The sequence below is a fragment of the Planococcus citri genome, chromosome 2 (assembly GCF_950023065.1).
Source record: "Planococcus citri chromosome 2, ihPlaCitr1.1, whole genome shotgun sequence".
In the NCBI taxonomy this organism is placed as follows: domain Eukaryota; kingdom Metazoa; phylum Arthropoda; class Insecta; order Hemiptera; family Pseudococcidae; genus Planococcus; species Planococcus citri.
The window spans coordinates 59,941,061-59,959,249 of record NC_088678.1 but is presented as its reverse complement, the minus strand read 5'-3'; the positions used below and the strand labels follow the sequence as shown (position 1 = coordinate 59,959,249).

General features: G+C 35.9%; 1 non-coding gene across 1 annotated transcript; it reads right to left on the bottom strand.

The window, feature by feature from the left end:
• Window positions 1-4,525: 4,525 nt before the first annotated feature.
• Window positions 4,526-4,723, bottom strand: LOC135838275 (small nucleolar RNA U3). Its single transcript, XR_010557364.1, has one exon. It is a non-coding gene; the product is annotated as a small nucleolar RNA U3 (small nucleolar RNA).
• Between the last annotated feature and the right edge of the window lie 13,466 nt (window positions 4,724-18,189).

Below are 18,189 nucleotides of genomic sequence, written 5' to 3'. Positions count from 1 at the left end.
GGCGGGTCAAAAATAAAGTATATCCCCAATTTCAGCTTTCTAGGTCAATTTGGTAAAATTTAGATTTTTTCCCACATTTTTGGCCAAAATTTGATTTTTGAAAATTTACCAAAAATCGAAAAAGGCACTTTAGCTCTTGAAATTTTGACAGGAGACGAATTTTTACCTGCTCTTTCAATCTACCTTTGTACAGTTTAAAAATTTTCGTGGAAGTCCTTCGTTGGAACGCAAAATCTGCGATTTCGACTGATCTGTCAATCAAAATGGCCACCATTTTGTAAGTAAGGCCACCTTTTTTTAAGACAAGGGCTAGAAATGTTTCTTAGGACCCCCCTTTTAAGAAAAAAGTTATCCCGGAGGATCTACAGGGGGTGCAATTGATCCTTAAGCGGGCCCCCGACTAATAGATTACTTTGTGTACCTATGTAAATGTAAAATCCCTTTCAGAGTTTCTAAAAAAAAATGTAGGTATATGTACCAACCAATCTCATTCTACCATCGAATTGATTTTTTAAATTTTGAAACGAAACATTGAGAACATGCAAAAATATTGACAGGAGTAACCCGGATAGAAAAATGTTGAGCGAAATGAGAGAACCCAAAGTCAAACATGATTCTCAGAGTTTTCGATTGAATCAATTTAAAATTGTGATCAAATCGTGAGCAGTCTTTCTGTTAAAATTTTTCGAATCAAGTAATCATTTTGTTCCTACCCAAGTACCTATTTAAAATTTTTCCAGCCAGTTAACATGAAAAAATGCCCATAAACACGCATCAAAATTCAAATAACTGCGCGCGTCCTTCAAACTAAAATTCTCATCAGATCCACTCACCATCGTCCCTCTTCTCCGCCTCATCCAATCTCGAGAACGTTGTAAACTCGAGCGTCATTCAGTCATTCGATGAGCTAACTAGTAACACGTTTTTACGGGGCTCGCGTATGCAACTTTATTAACGCCAATTCGCCTTAACGATCCGCGGTTATGATCGTGAGGATAATTTTACACCGTTCGTTTTAGTACATCTCGCCATCTCGGAGCTTTAAAATTTAGTCGAAAAGTCGATCTTTTAGCAGACGATGTGTAAATTTTATATCCCCCTCGAATATCGCCTTTCGTAGGAGCGGACCAATTGGCGTTATAAAACGGAATTAAAAATTAATCTTGGGCGCGTTTTTCAGCGAAAGCCTGCGAGAAAAGATAACGTCGTCTCGATGCAAACGAGCTTATGGTCGTAAAATAACGCGCGTTCTAGATGAGAGTATCTTATGAATTTTCTCTCTCTGGCTGTGTTGGTTGAAAAAAAAGAAAAGCGAAAAAGGCCTCGACCGAGCGTTAAACCATCGTATACGTCGTAAAACCTACGTATACCAGTAATTTTTACAACATTTGACACGACGTTTACGATTCGCAGTCCCCGTAGTTTTTTTTCTCTCACTGGCTCCTTTAATTACCCTTAAAACGTCCTCGGTGTTTTTTTTTGTGCTCGATTACAGAGATACTCGCGGGAAAGGATCCATATCCATAGCGAGGAGTGTTTTTAATACGATGGCCGTTAAAAGGATTCGGCTGTGTGGATGTGTAGGGGGCATAGGAGGTCAGAGGAGGCGAAAGCAGCATAGAGAAGCGCGTTTTGCGTCGCGGCGCTATGCTAGGCGAAAAAAAAAAGAAAGAAAAGAGAGGAAAAACTTTAATAATAGTTGGCAAAATGATATTATTGGAATTTATATTACGGCGACAGACCACGCCCTTTTCTCACCATGGGTGGTGACACTGCTCGAGATATATTTTTAGCCGATACTTTATTCGTGATGCCACATACCAATTGAACCCTTTAATCTGCCTTTTATATATACTCTATACGTGTGTTTTCATGTGTGAGAGCAGTTTGCCTGCTTTCTGTGGCGCGCGTAGTACACCACAGTCTCACATCTACGAGTAGGTACACACCAGTATTTCCACATTTTATGGAATTTTTTACCCCGAATCTGCGTTTAGTCGTGGGGTATTCTTTTCTGCTTTTTTATCTGGGAGAAGCTTTCGCCGAGTTCGAAGACGAAAAAAATCTCGTCTTATCGAAGCGTAATTATACCTAGAATATCGAAAAGCCTTTTTTTTCTGTTTTTTTCTCTGTATACCTCAACACGTGTTTAAGCTCACCGATCATAAGTAGAAAAGTGAACGAATTTTTTTCTCAGAATCAAAGGCCAAGTAACGAGATTTGACTTTCTTATTACTTCATCGTTTCGTTTTACGTTTATGAAAATTTTCCATCGCCTACGACGTTGGTTTAAAATGACTCTATCGGAATTGGCTTACAAAGTACCTACACCTTTACTTAATTATATAATGGTTTATGGCTCCTTTCAGGTGCAGGACGCATTTAATGGATTGCGTCACGCTGACTGCTCAAATTGTCTAATATCAGGTGTTTACGATCTCCCTTACATATTATAGTACCTACCTAGCTGTAGCAGTCAAATGTCTTTTGTAAAGCAGCAGACATTAAAGCTTTCTTGATATCGAATGTTTCTAAGAAAAAATGTTCTAAAATTTAAAGGAGGTCGGTACTGGCCACAATTTTTTTTATGAAATGATTCGTGAAAAAAATTAATCTCTACGTAGGCGTTTCTAAAGAAATTTTCATAAAAAAATTTGAGAACAGGTCTTTTGATCTCGTTTGACTTTGTTGTGTTTCTTTCTTTTTTTTTGTTTTGAACCTACCTACGTAGAAAAAAAATTTTGTTCATTTTGAAACAGGTATCTTACCTATCCATTATTTTTCCTGGTGATATTTTCCCATCGTAGAGATTGATGTCGTTCAGACTTCTCGATGTCAAATCACTGCAGCCTCCCTAAGCCTCTCTCTGTCATTGTGAATTTCTCTCTAGTAGTCTATCGTCGGTGGCGCGTTGGATACCCCGTATGTGAAGGTTTTTGTAAAAACCACTTTTCTACATAATTGAATTCGTCTATACACGGCGCATCGAATGAAATTCCTCGTATGTGCTTAAATACAATTTTATCCGGTAGAGCGCACTAAAACACATCCCCTATGTGTGTGACCAGTTGATACCTCTTATGTGTATGAATGATACCTCTTATGTGTATACACATAGGAGGTATCATCCATACACATAGGAGGTATCATTCATACACATAAGAGGTATCATAAATAATACCTCTTATGTGTATGAATGATACCTCTTATGTGCATAAAATTTGATTTATTCCTTACTACATTGAGCAAAATGCAATGTAAGTACTCAAACACACTCCAGGGTCATCAGGTATCAAACTGCAACAAACCGACACCTTTATCAACTTTTTTTTGCCTCATAACAGTTTTTTGCTTCCCCTGAAAAAAATCGTTTTCTTCACATACGAGGTATCCAACGCGCCACCGACGCTATTTATCACGAATGGGACTTATTATATTTTTTGCTGTCTTTCTTCTGTTACTACATGAATATCGGTCAATCATGCTCGAGGAATTCGTGGATTTATTGTGATTTGTTTACGCACTTGTGGAGAAGAGAAATTCAACCACTGCAGGATATAGGAATAATGTGTAGAAAGCACATGAACACCCGGAAAAATGGTTGAAAAAATCTTTTGTGAGAACCTCTTCCTATTCTAAGTTGGTTAAAAGTTGCATTAATTTTGATCAAAATCAGAGGCGAGAAAACAATTGCGTATTAATGAATCGCCAGTAGGAAAATCAAATTTGATAAATTGAAAGATTATATCATGAAACTTGACAATATTATCATAAAATGTATTTTTTCTACGTATCAAATCAATAAAATTTGGAGTTGATTTGTTTGCGAATGATTTGCTCAGAAACGATGAATTAAGTATTCGAGAATGATTAAATCAGACACCAAATTCAACTCAGAAGATGATACTCAACAACCAGACAGAAAGACTTCTCATTTCATTTCCTACATTTTGGGTTGTTGCTGATCTCAAACATATTCCCTCTGATAACGAGAGTTCCTGAGTTTGAGGTCGATGTAGTGGTGTTGATATATCGATATCTTAAACGATATATCGATATGAGATCCAATATCGACATATCGATATGAAAAATCAATATCGACGATATATCGTATCGTCAAAAATTGAGGAAAAAATGCACGAAAACAGCCAAAAATATGAGTAAAAATTGAAATTAGAAAGAAATTTTTAAAATTTTTTCAAAAAAAAAATTTTCTCACTTTTTTAAAAATCTATAAAAAAACTTTTTGTCGTACCAAATTTTTTGCAGTTGTTAATTCGCAATTAAACTTAAATGACTGAGTATACAAATGGGAAAAATAGGTACTTTCAAGGCAATATTGAAGATATCGATATATCGTCGATATATCGATATCTGTTGGAAAAATATCGTGATATATCAATATAAAATTTTTCTAAATATCAACATCACTAGGTCGATGACCTAGGTGATTCATTTTCATTCATCCCCTTTCCCACTAATAAGGATTAGAAGGGTATATTAGTTATTAAATTAATTTTTTTTGACCACTCAGCCAGTCCACCAACCCTCTACCCGAAGGCAGTTGCGATCATCGTACACCCCTAATGAAATACTCCATTAGAGGCATGCCTCACGCTCAGGCTGATGGACCACAACTCATCATCGTGGCTACATCGACTCCATAATTGTATGGAGAAGGCGAAGATACATACTACAGAAATGATCCTGAAAGTATGATCTTAACGTACTATGGGACGGTTTCAAGCTTATATACGGACTCGCGCAACAACTTCTCTACGAGTAGTCAAGCGGTGTAGTTTGAAGCAGTAATGTATTCCCATTCCCTACTACTACACGTTGACTCGTAAGTCTCGTACGCGAAAACGTGGTTTCTGAACTTGTGACTGGTTTTCATTATGTTACGATCGCGCTCGAGACAGAAACCTTTTACTAATACTTACGTTTACGAATAATTAAAAAAATAATTATTCAGGTTGTTTTGTTTGATTAAAATAATTATGTAAAAAAAACCGCACAAGTGCAAATGCAACTACAAGTTCATCGATGAAAATTTTGAATAATTCGTCAAAAACTGTTCTCAATTCGTTCGCGAATAATTTGCTGAGAATCGATAAAATATCATTCGAAAACGGCTGAATCATCACTAAATTAAATACGATAGTGAAAGAGCAGGTGTCCAAATTCAAGGAACGAACGAATGAATCACTAATTAAATCAAACACGTATTGATGAACATTTTCCAAATTCTAAATATTTTCTATGTAACAATAGGTAGTAGGTACCTACCTGATGCTCCACACTCTGGTTTTCACCCATATGTTCAATTTATTAAGGAAACATCGTTTAAAAGTTAAAATGTACAGATTCTTTTGCAAAATATTTGTTGGCGACTTGGCGAACATTTGCAGCCAAAATTAAAATTTTGTAAAAATTTGGTCACTTAAATGCAAAGATTTGAGAACTTTTCAAAATAACCGCATGAGAATATGATTATCTGTCAAGTTTGATCATCTATTCCTGATTCAATTTTCAATCGATTCATTAGTTCGTAAATGATTTTTAATTTCGAGAAAATCGTTCGCGAAGAATTCATTCATAATTTTGTTTGATAAGTAGATTGAACAAATGTTTTGTTATACTTTTGTGTTGTCGCGTCGTGTGTTATCTGATTTATTTCTAAACGATTATGTAATAATTTTTAAATGATTCATCATTTCTGATCGAATCATTGGCGAACTAGTCGAATCCAAGTTTCATTGATACAAACGCATTTTCAACATCAAGTTTTTATGTGGTACCTAAACTTATATAATCTGTCACGAATCACAATTCCCGAATATTATACGTACCTATCAACACCATTCCTATCTGTCCTCTTAAGATCATTGATCTGTGTGCTTAGACTCTCAAGGTCATTGACCCGTCTGTCTGGCTGTCTAGCCTCTTGAGGCCATTGACCTGACCTTTTGGCGTCTCAAGGTCGATCGTCTGTCAGCTGTCTGCCTGTCTGTCCGTCCATCCATCCGACATCTTGAGGTCATTGACCCCTATGTCTAGACTCGCAAGGTTAATGATCTACCTGTCTAGCTCTCAAGATCGTCCATCCGCCAGTCTAGCTTCTCAAAGTCATTGGGTCGTCAATATGGTTTGCCAAGGTCGTCCGTTTGTCTGACCTCTTAAGGTCGTTGACCCGTCTGCCTGGCTTCCTAAGGTCATCAATTGGTCCGAGGGCCTGTCTGGCATCTTGAAGTTATTGACCCATGTGTCTGGATTTGCAAGGTCAATGACCTACATGTCTAGCTTCTCAAGGTCATATGTACCTATTCCTATCTGGTCTTTCAAAGTCAATGCCGTCAATGGACATTGGACCGTCAGTGCGGTCTCCTGAGTTGCATGTTTGCCTGTCTAACTTCTTAAGGTCAATGACCCCTCTGCCTGAGCTCTCAAGATCGTCTGTATTTCTGATCAAATTAAGTGAAATAGTTCGTGTCAAAATTTGACTTTTATAAATTCATCACTAAGAGAATTGAAAATGATTCATTTGCGAACGATTTGATCAAAAGCCAATAATTTGGCCACGAACGAATGAATCGCCAATGAATCAAACAAGATGAAAGATTATACCCATACCATAAAATTTGGCATTAAAAATGTACCTATCTATTTGTAATTTGCATATCAACAAAACTTGAAGTCGATTCATTTGTGAACGATTCGCTAAAAAACGATGAATCATTCGGAAATGGTTGAATCAAATCAAATCAGATAATCCTCGACAAGACAAGACAAAACAAAACTTAAGATATTAATTAGGCCTAATTTATCAATAAAAATTGGCATGGATTCGTTTGTAAACGACTGGATCACCTTAAAAATCAAATCAGGAATAGATGACAATAATGATGAAATTTGACCGTTTCAATCTTATCGTCAAAATTTGATTCAATTCGTTAAGTGAAAAAGGACGTGGCAAAATTTGACTTTTAAAAATCTATTAGAATTTGAAGATGATTTTTGTAACAATTGTGTATAGGCAGTGCCTCATTTCAATATTTGGGCTTTGTACTTTCATTTGGTGTAAGAATATTTAAAAAAATAATTTCTCAACAATGCAACTTTCAATTCTGAAAAACTCTAAAACGAAAGAATTATATAGGTACCTAGGTGGTAAAAAAAATTGGATTCAAAATTTTTTGAAATAATTCTACATATTACGTAGACCACGTTCTTTAAACATTTGGGGCAGTATCTGGATTTTTGACCATACTTATTTTAGCAAATTTTCTCAATTTTCTTTTTACAACTTTTCGATCAGTTTGATCTCTGAATTTTCTCAACAGGCAACCATCGTACTTACATTAAAAAATATTATTTTTCAATTGAAAAAAAAAAATCAGAAACACATTCGAATGCTGCAAGAGCAAAATGTTCCTGCAAGAAATATCCATGGTATATTTGAATTATTACAAATATATAATTTATTATCATTTCATAAAGATTTTATTTTTGAAGTTCTCCAATTTTGTAGTAAAATGTCAAAATTCTCCAGCTTTTCTTGTGGGATGAAGTTCATATCCTGGCGTTTCTAGTTTTTTTCCACAGAATTAACATCCTTATCTTTTAGTAATTTTTTTCCCATCGTCGTATTCAGATTAATCGATTCAAATTAAGTAAGTAACTCTATTTTCACTCAGTTTTCAGTATTTTAAAGGATTTGTTCGGTTGAAATTTCGAATATTAATTGTTCCTGTACCCAACTCGATGAAAAGCAATAGGTAACTAAGAAAGAAAAAAAGTATGCTTCTTATAGTTAGGTATTTTCTCAACACCGAAAACAAAAAATTTTTAAAAACCCCTATGACAGTCGAAAGGTTGCCACCGCATTCTAAATTTATTACACCTTTAAACCGAAACTGGAAAAATACATAGTGAAGTTCATTCATATGTGTTTAAGCAATATCCATGCAATATAACCAAAAAAGGGATATAAAAAAAATAGGGAGAGAAAACCTGCAAAGACACAGAGACTAGGGTACCTATGTCCAGTCTTCTAGTTTCGTTTCGCCATAAATACGCACTCGAGAATGGTACTTAAGTCTTGAGACATTAAAGAAAACCCCAAACCCAGCGATAGAACCTGCAAAGAAAGAGTATACGAGGAATAGGAGCACGCCTAACGCGTATTTCACGCGCTCGTTCACCGTATAAAATTATTGTATTTTCGACCTTATATTACATATTGTACATTTTGCAAGTTGTTTTAGATAAGTACAGGCGAGGAAACGCACACAGAGAAAAAATATAGGTTAAGTGTCGCGTGGACTTTTGTAATGCTTAAGATACGTAGGTAGGTAGGTATATGAGCCATGAGGGCGTGAGAAAGATACTCTTACACATTTGTGTGGTGTGTGTGAGGGTAATAAGAAGATCTCTTTGCGGTGTAGAGAAAAAAAATATGATGAAGGAGACGACAAGCAGATAATAGCGCGTAGCGAAAAAATACTCGTATAGTATATCGGAGGAGTGTTAGACTAGAATAGTACTATGGTACTCGTACATATAAGGTGAGTCAAGGCAAAGGAAAAAGCGAACAAACCGTCATGGACGCGTTCACAGGGTACTTAATAGTTAATCTTTTGAACGTCGTCGTCTTCTTCTTCTTCGTCGATTCCTTTTCTTTTACAGTACTACATATATATAGTTGTGTATACTTTGAGCCTGACCGTTTTGGATGTGGATGATGGAGGGGCGGATACGGGGGAGGGGAGTTGAAAAATAAACCCGAAATTGGAGTAAAAACGAAAGGGAAAACTTACGCGTTGATTAGGAATTGCGAATAAGAAAAAGAAAAAGAAATCAGCGAACGGTTGAGACGACGACGACTATGAGAGAAGGAGGTACTCGAGAGTGGACTAGGTAAAGGGTTACAAGTCGGTCATTGGCTGGTTGCGTATCCAGCGAGGAAATTAGGAGAAGGAAATTTTTTCCTATTACGAAATCCATCATGATTCGCTTTTAATAAAAGTATATAAGAGAGAAAAAGACACGATAACACGGTCGTGTGTGTGCTTTTTTTCTTACTTTTTTTTTGATCGCAAGAATATTAGCTATTAAAGTCGTTTGAAGCGAGCCTTGTAATGGAATGTAAAATTCCATAAAGATAGTGAAAGCTATATTTGGTAACCATGGTAACAGGTACATGAGGAAACATAATTGTGTATTTTGTTTGTGTGCTTATGTGTTGGATACGTGTATGTGAATATATTCCCTTGCAGATTCCCGTTTTTTTCCTCTTCTCTTTTTTACTCTGCGTCTCTGTCTAGTACGTATATCGTTCGGGTACCACGAGCCAGATCGGGGGTGTTTGGCGGGGGCGAACGAGAGAGAACGAACGTGTACCACAGAGGGAGAGCAGGCCTGTGGAAGAAAGAGTTTAAAGCAGTACACCCCTGAACTATTAACGGATCAAACACGGCCTTCGTAATTTTTTCCTAGTTGATATATTGATTTTATTTCAGTAAAAAGTGGAGTATTTCCTCACTCCTTTCGTATAGGCCGCGCCGTACCACCGAAGAGAAAAAAAAATACCATTTTCTTACCACGTTGCCTGTGTGCCCCCCCTTTATACCCCGCTCGACGTTCCATCGTCCCATATAGGGTCTCGCTTTTCCAACTTTTAACGTGTATGAAGATTACTTCGTGTATAAGAAGCGTCGTAGAGATGATAGAAGATTACTAAAGAGAGATGGAAAATCGAAAGAGGAAACAAAAACACACTCACACATACACACACACGCGTGACGTTATAGTGTGTTTTCTTTTTTCTACTTGTTATTTTTTTTTTTTTTTGGCGTCGAGAATGAATGTAGGTGCCTGTATATACCTAAATGTACGAAAATGATGGGCCAACGAGAACTCTTGATAGAAAATTTTCTATTGTAAGTGCTCGCGATCCTCGTCGACTGTAAGATGTAGTAAGTCGAGCACGTACGCGTTATGTTTAATCATAAAAATAAAGAAAAAACAGTAGAAAATTTTGTCTAAATTTGATTTAGCAGCGTACCGATGCCGATGCCATTGCCATGTCCGCTCAATCATGCGAAAGGACCAAATAGCCTGTGTTTTTGTTGTTGGCCAAATAGATTGGTGGATTGAGAGAGAGGTACATACCTACGCCTAAGACGACGACGTCGTCGTCGTCGTCTAAAGTACACACGAAAATGAAATTGGTCTTTTTTTTCTTCTTTTTACAGATGGTAAATCGAAGGTAATTCTTACCGAATTCCGTTCGTATTAAACGATCGTATTGTTTCGATTGAAAATTTTCCTGCGACGAATTAATGGAAACGAAGTAGACGAGTAGAGCTGCGTTGGAGGCTGAATTCACTGTTGGAAATGTATTGGTTCGAGTGATAAATGGATGCGAAGTTTGCTACGTGAAGATAAATATCACTGTGGATGTCCTTGGGTAAGTAAATTAGTCGAATAAGTTGCATAATTGATGCCTTGTTTGTTGGTATTGGGCAGATGTGTCGAATGAGTTGCATAATTTATGGTTCGAAAGGTGCGTGAGCTGAATATTCCGAATAAGTTGCCTATTCTATGCCTTGTATAGGGTATTTGTACTCGAGAGTGTTGAATAAGTTACCTACCTTACACCTACAGATGTATGGAATTGAGTGCAGATGTCGAATAAGTTGCCTAATTGATGTCGATGCATTTTAAATTGGAAGTTATTACTCTTTCCATGGTTTTCCATATGCAAAGTGATAAAACCGGGTCAAAAAAAATTCTGACAAGAAAGCAAAAAAAACTCATAAACAAACACATCTTCAATCCGAATTTGGACAAAATTTGTAATGTCTTATTCCATTAATTATGATTGTGTTTCGAAGGCTTTTCTCAATATGAGAAAGAAAAATAATGATCACTTTTGGTAACCGAATTCTTCAAAAATTGTCCTGAAATCTCAAAATGGGTGATTATGCAGCATTGCAGCTACAGCTCTAGAAATTTTCAATAATTGATGTCTAATCTACCATCGTAATTTCAGGATCACTTTCTGGTTGACGTTTCTAACAATGAAAAAAATTCACCAGAGGTCCTAAAAACGCAATTTTTTTATTTGCTTTGAAAATAGGTCTCGAAACGCAATAATCCAATAAGAACGAAAAATTCCCAGCAATCCCAGCGTTCTGCCCTGCCTTTTTACATTTTGTGACACATGTATCCACTATCCAGCTCTTTGAAAATCATAGTTCTCCTATAAAATGATATGCGATGTACCAATATTAAAATTGGGTTTTGAAATATGATTTCAACATTGAAGAAAAATGACTGAAAATAATGTTTTCTAGTGAGCCATTTCATTTCATCTTTTACAAACTTATGTTATGAGTCAAACACAGTTTTGTATCTGTGGGTGTTTTCAGACCCAAGTAAGGACCTGTGCGTGAGTCAGAAACAGTTTTCAATCAGTGAGTGTTTTCAGACCGAAGAAAGGACAAGTAGTTGAGACTAATACTGTTTTAATCAGTAGGGGTTTTCATACTCAAGTAAGGATCTGTGGATGAGTCAGACACAGTTTTCAATCACTGGGTGTTTCCAGACCCAAATGAGGACCTGTATTTGAGACAGACACTGCTTCAATCAGTGGGAGTTTCCAGACCCAAGTGAGTGAGTCAGACACTGTTCTAATCAGTGGGTGTTTCCAGACCCAAAAATAAGCGTGTCGTTCTGCTTTTCAATCGGTGGGTGTTTTCAGACCCAAGTGAGGACCTGTGTTTGAGACAAACACGATTTTAATCAGTGTGTGTTTTCAGACCCAAGTTAAAACCAGTATTTGAGACAGATACTGTTTCAATCGACCCAAGTTGAAACCAGTGTTTGAAACAGACATTGTTTTTATCAGTGTGTGTGTTCAGACCCAAGTTAAAACCAGTGTTTGAAACAGACACTGTTTTAATCAGTGTGTGTGTTCAGACCCAAGTTAAAACCAGTGTTTGAAACAGACACCCCGTATGGAAAAATACTATGGTTAACTATAGTATTTTCGCAAACTATAGTTAACTATAGTAAACATGAATTTTTTTTCAATATTTTGGACAATTTATTGGCTTATATTCCTGAAAACACACAATTTATCATTGAACTGATAAATTGTGTGTTTTCAGGCATTGTAAGCCAATAAATTGCCCAAAATATTGAAAAAAAAATTCATGTTTACTATAGTTAACTATAGTTTGCGAAAATACTATAGTTAACCATAGTACTTTTCCGTACGGGACTGTCTTTAATAGTGGGTGTGTTCAGACCCAAGTTAATACCAGTGTTTGAAACAGACACTGATTAAATCAGTGCGCGTGATCACACTCAAGTTAGAACCAGTGTTTGAGACAGACACTGTTTCAAATTAGCGTTTGTGTTCAAACCCAGGTAAGAACCTGTGATTGAAACGGAGATCTCTGGTTGAGATGAATACACAGGCAGTTTCAAATTCAATATTTTTATAAATTTCAAAAAAATCAATGAGAACCCTACTCTACTTTTTGGCAAAAATTTAACAATAATTAGAAAACCAACATTTTTCAAAAACTACAAAATTTCTAGTCTTTCATTGGAACCTGAGAGGAATGCTGAACTGGACCAAATACTGAACAGAACTGAACTGAATACTGAAATTTCATTTTATTTTATTGTGTTTTAACTTTTATTGATTCATTGATTCATTCATTGATTCATTCATTGATTCATTCATTGATCCATTCAGTCATGGTCTTTTGGTCTTTGGGTCTTCAGGTCTTTCTGTCTTTTTGTCTTTTACATCTTTTTGTATTTTCACCTTTTTTGTCTTTATTTTGTCTTTTCACTTTCCATCTTTTCGTCTTTTCATATTTTCGTAATTATTAAAAAAACCAGTGTTTGAGACAGATATACTGTTTCAATCAGTGTTTGTGTTCAAACCCAAGTCAGGAGCAGGACTGGTGTTTGAAACAGACACTGTTTTAATCAGTGGATGTGTTCAGACCCAAGTTGAAATCAGTGTTTAAGACACACTGTTTCAGTTGACCCAAGTTAGGACCAGTGTTTGAAACAGACACTGGTTTTATCAGTGGGTGTGTTCAGACTCGAGTTAAAACCAGTGTTTGAAACAGACACTGTTTCAATCGACCCAAGTTGAAACCAGTGTTTAAAACAGACACTGTTTTTATTAGTGGGGGTGTTCAGACCCAAGTTAAAACTAGTGTTTGAAACAGACACTGATTAAATCAGTGGGTGTGATCAGACTTAAGTTAAAACCAGTGTTTGAGACAGCCACTGTTTCAATCAGTGTTTGTGTTCAGACCCAAGTTAAAACCAGTGTTTGAATCAGACACTGTTTTTATCAGTGAGTGTGTTCAGACTCAAGTTAAAACCAGTGTTTGAAACAGACACTGTTTCAATCGACCCAAGTTGAAACCAGTGTTTAAAACAGACACTGTTTTTATCAGTGGGGGTGTTCAGACCCAAGTTAAAACTAGTGTTTGAAACAGACACTGATTAAATCAGTGGGTGTGATCAGACTTAAGTTAAAACCAGTGTTTGAGACAGTCACTGTTTTAATCAGTGTTTGTGTTCAGACCCAAGTTAAAACCAGTGTTTGAAACAGATATGATTAAATCAGTGGGTGTGTTCAGACCCAAGTTAAAACCAGTGTTTGAATCAGACACTGTTTTTATCAGTGAGTTTGTTCAGACCCAAGTTAAAACCAGTGTTTGAAACAGACACTGATTAAATCAGTGGGTGTGATTAGACTTAAGTCAAAGCCACTGTTTGAGAGAGACACTGTCTCAATCAGTGTTTCTGTTCAGACCCATGTTAAAACCAGTGTTTGAAACTAACACTGTTTTTAATAGTGGGTGTGTTCAGACCCAACTTAAAACCAGTGTTTGAAACAGGCACTGATAAAAGCAGTTGGTGTGATCACTGATCAGACTCAAGTTAGAACCAGTGTTTGAAACAGACACCATTTCAAAAACCAGTGTTTGGGACAGACACTGTTTCAATCAATGTTTGTGTTCCAACCCATGTTAGGACCTGTGGTTGAAACAGAGATCTGTGGTTGAGACAAACACTGAGGTAGTTTCACACCGTTTCAATCAGTGGGTGTTTTCAGACTCTTGAAAGGACTTGTGGTTGAGAGAAACACTGTTTTAATATGTGGGTGTTTTCAGGTTCATGCGAGGACCTATGTTTGAGTCAAACACCGTTTTAATCAGTGGGTGTTTTCAGACCCAAGTAAGTGAGTCTTTCTGCCTTTTTGTCCTTTTGTCTTTTTGTCTTGGAACAATTATTGTCTTTGGTAATAATGGCCAAAATGAGATTCAGACCTTTACTATAGATTAGGGCACAAATTTTCGAAAAAGATCTCTGTTCTTTAAAATTTATATCTAATTTCAAGTTTTTTTTTTCGATAACTGAAGAATTCAAAAATTTTTTATCTGGGCTTCTTGTCTAAAAATGGAATTTGAACAAATTTTTAGTTTCTTGCGGATAGTAGACCGAATTTAAATTTTTCAAAATTTGCTAAAAAATCATCTAAAAAATCAGCTACTGAAATGGTCTGGTGCGGTGTCTTCTGTTGTTTGACACTCTTTTGATTTTTCTTCAACGGGTTTTGAATTTTCTTCATCTGTTAGAGTAGCTTTCTTCTTTTCTCTGAAAAACAAGGAAAATATTAGGTATTATGTACTTATCAGGGAGTTCTATCAAAAATGTCTGAAACTTCATTGCTTCAGAAATGAAAGTGCCTCTTGAAATAGGTAGATATTTTGTACAGATTTTGCTAGAATCTCATGAAGAAAATTTTTAGCTGAAGAAATTGTGAAAAGATGCAAATAATAATATTTTTCCAAGCAATAATTCACCAAAAAGTCATTCAAACAAGCATCATTATCACTTCTTTAATTAAACTCATCGTCAAAAACCTGCCTACCAACTTGTCTAGCGATCCTAAACTCATCCAGGCATAAGTAAACGACGTTGTGTATTGTGTAATCAGCATTCAGCACACACGTACTCTTCAATAGTTGCTCACGAATTGACGAATATCTGTAAAACGAAATCTAGTACATGGTAGGTACCATATAAGTAGCAAAGCAGCATCAATACGATGGCATCCGGTACCAAACCCCCACTTGCGGGGGTGGTAGCGGTATATGTGGTTATATTTTACCAAGATTTAGGTAAAAGAAGAATCAGACAAAGATAAAAGACTTGTCGTCGTCGTCGTCGTCGCAGCAGCAGAAGTGGTGGCAAAAAGAGAAAGAGAGAAAAGTTGTAGAATAAGAAGAAAAAAATGTATAAAAAAGAAAACGTGCTTGTACAAATGAGAGAAGCTCACCCTCATTACGCGCGAAAGAAAAAGAAACACAGGCGACATACTCGCGTACGCGAGAAAGAAAGCGAGAGTCGGAGCTCGGTGCGCGCGTCCGCGTCCGCGTCGTCGAGCGCGCAAAGGAGAAAAAAAATCAGCTCTCGTTAAGATAAAACAACGACGATTTGGAAAAGCTACATTATTCGGAATCGAGCAATGCGTGTATGCTTCGTTTATCACCTTTTTCATTTTTTAGATTGGAACTGAATACAGTATAGAGCGGACGAGTCGGGCGAGGGTAAATCTTATTAAATTGCCCGGGGTGTCCTCAATCCTTCCTAACCCTTCGTAAGTCAGTAAAAAAAACGTAGGAGAATATTAAGGAGGACACGTTACCATAGTTACGGCCGGGTTAGGTCCTCAATGTTCCCTCGCTCGCACTTCGCGTTGATGAATGCTCAATGTACCTGGTATAGGGTGGCTTAAAAATAAACTAAAAAAATAAAATGAAAAAAACTAACGGCTCGAAATTTTTTTCTACTTACTTAGTACTAGTATAGGTTTTTTCATCAACTTTTTAGTCTCGAGTCGCCTTTGGCCTGTTCTTTGAATCTCTCTAGACGATTTTTATACGCTTGAAATTTAATGATAGACCTATCGTTCAGGTATAAACGACCCTAATATCTACCCTTCAGTCGAATCCGAAAATCCGAAAATTTACAACAGGTTGTGCAAAAATCGTCAAAAAAGCGACCTTTTACAACCGAGACATTGTCCGAATAATTACCTGGATACGTTATCAGTGGTCAGTGAACAAAGCAGACCGTGGGTTTTTGTTTTTACGACCAAGTCTCGGTGCTCGTAACACGTATATGGCAAGGGAAAACGATCGTCTTATCATGTGCTACATAAAGGACACACAAGCACACATCGTTTATAGAGATAGTATACATTCGCTATACGCTATAGTATATGCTATGCTGTGTAGTGTATAGTATGTGCTACGATAGACAGCGTAGCAGCCAGTGAAAAAAATAACCATCATACCCTGAACTTGAAAAGAAATACACGTCGAACCCTCGTAAAGTTGTTTATTTTTTCATCTTATACTATACTCTACAAGGTCTGGTATTCTGTGCGATTTTTACACCGGTACCTACTATGTGTCTGGGGAAGCGTGAAATAAGCCCAAGAGTCTACGTACTACGAGATCTTGGAACAGTCTGTTCTCAGTGTTGATGGAGAATTTGCTCTGCATATCCTTTCCACTCACTCTATTACCTTCCAGGCTTCCTACAACCAATTTACTAGTACGAATCTGGGATTTTTGTTTTAAGAATCTTTCAATATCAAAAGTATCCATCAGCTTGTGTATGTAAAAGAACTGCTGGGTCAGTTTGAATCTTTTTCTTGATGGTACGAGTTTCAAATTTGGAAATGAATGACAGAAAAAGCAATTTTTTGAATTGTTTAATGAGATCTGTGAGGAAGTGAGAAGAAAATCATATTCAGGCTCAGGTATTACTAAAGTGATCTATGTAAATTTCGAAAGCAACCCCCTCCCCTCGAATCTCAAGCTCATTTGGGTGGAGTGTGTGTATTATGCTTTAAATTTTACATCAGAATACCTAGCCTAGGTATTTCGAGATGACTCCAGATTTTTTTTGCAATTTTTCTTTCTCCCACTTTCTTTGAGAAAGTTGGGTAGGTAGGTCTAGATACATCAGTATTTCAGCCAAAAATGCATTGGGTCTTTTCAATTCAATATGCTTTCATGCAAAGTTCAAGTTGACTAACCCAAATTTCTGAATTTTGTCTCGATTATTGAATATATTCCTCATGATACTCGTAGTAGAGAAAAAAGTTACGTAGCAAGATTTTTAAGCAAGTTTTCTCAAAATAAAAGAGCTATTCATTGTGAGATTTTTTGCAGCTTTTCAGGGTTCCAAAAATGTTTTCCATGTGGTTCAATTTTTTATCCTCCTCCTCTCATTCTAAGAGCACAAAATCGTTTGATTACGTGCGCAGTATTTTTTTTTCTTTTTTTAATCCCTAGAATATTTTTGATCACATTTTTATTTTTTAATTATCCAACAATATTTCAATTTGCAGATATGTATGAGTATCTGTTGGTAATAAAATATAAAATCAGATGACATTTTTTCCAGAGTGAATTTCTAGTTTTTGTTTGAATTGATTTTTTTCTAATGACATAGCAGTATTCTTTTTTTAAATTTTGTTATTTTATTTTATTTTTATTTTCAATTGACATATCAAAACAGGCGAGTATTATTTTGTCGAATGTTATTTTTTTTTTAATTTTCACGAATAGTTTCAAATTCCCTTTTGGTGTTTAGGTATCTGAAACTTTTACTCCTTTTTGCTTAATTTTTATAATTTTTTTCAGGGGTCTATTTTCAAAAAAAAACTCTTTCAAGTTTCATCAAAATTTTGTCAAACGGTGAATTTTTCATATTTTTCTCATTTTTCTAATTTTGCTGGTATTTTTTAAACGTTACCATACCAAGGAGAAAAGTTTTTAGTCAAGTGTTTGAAATACTGTATTCACACAAAAAAGCTTTCTTTATTAAAATGTTTTCAATTTTTTTCTCATTTTCAAGACGTTTTTTTTTTTTTTTTTTTTTTTTTTTTTGGATAATTGAATTGTTTCAGTTTTTTAATACAGAAGGATTTCAAAAAAAAAAAAAATTTATAACACAAAATATCAAAATTTTTGTCAATTAATGATGACGCTTTTTTTCATTCACTGGAATAATTTGTCATTTTTTTGAGATTTTAACGAGGTATTTTTGTCAGATAATATCGTCAAA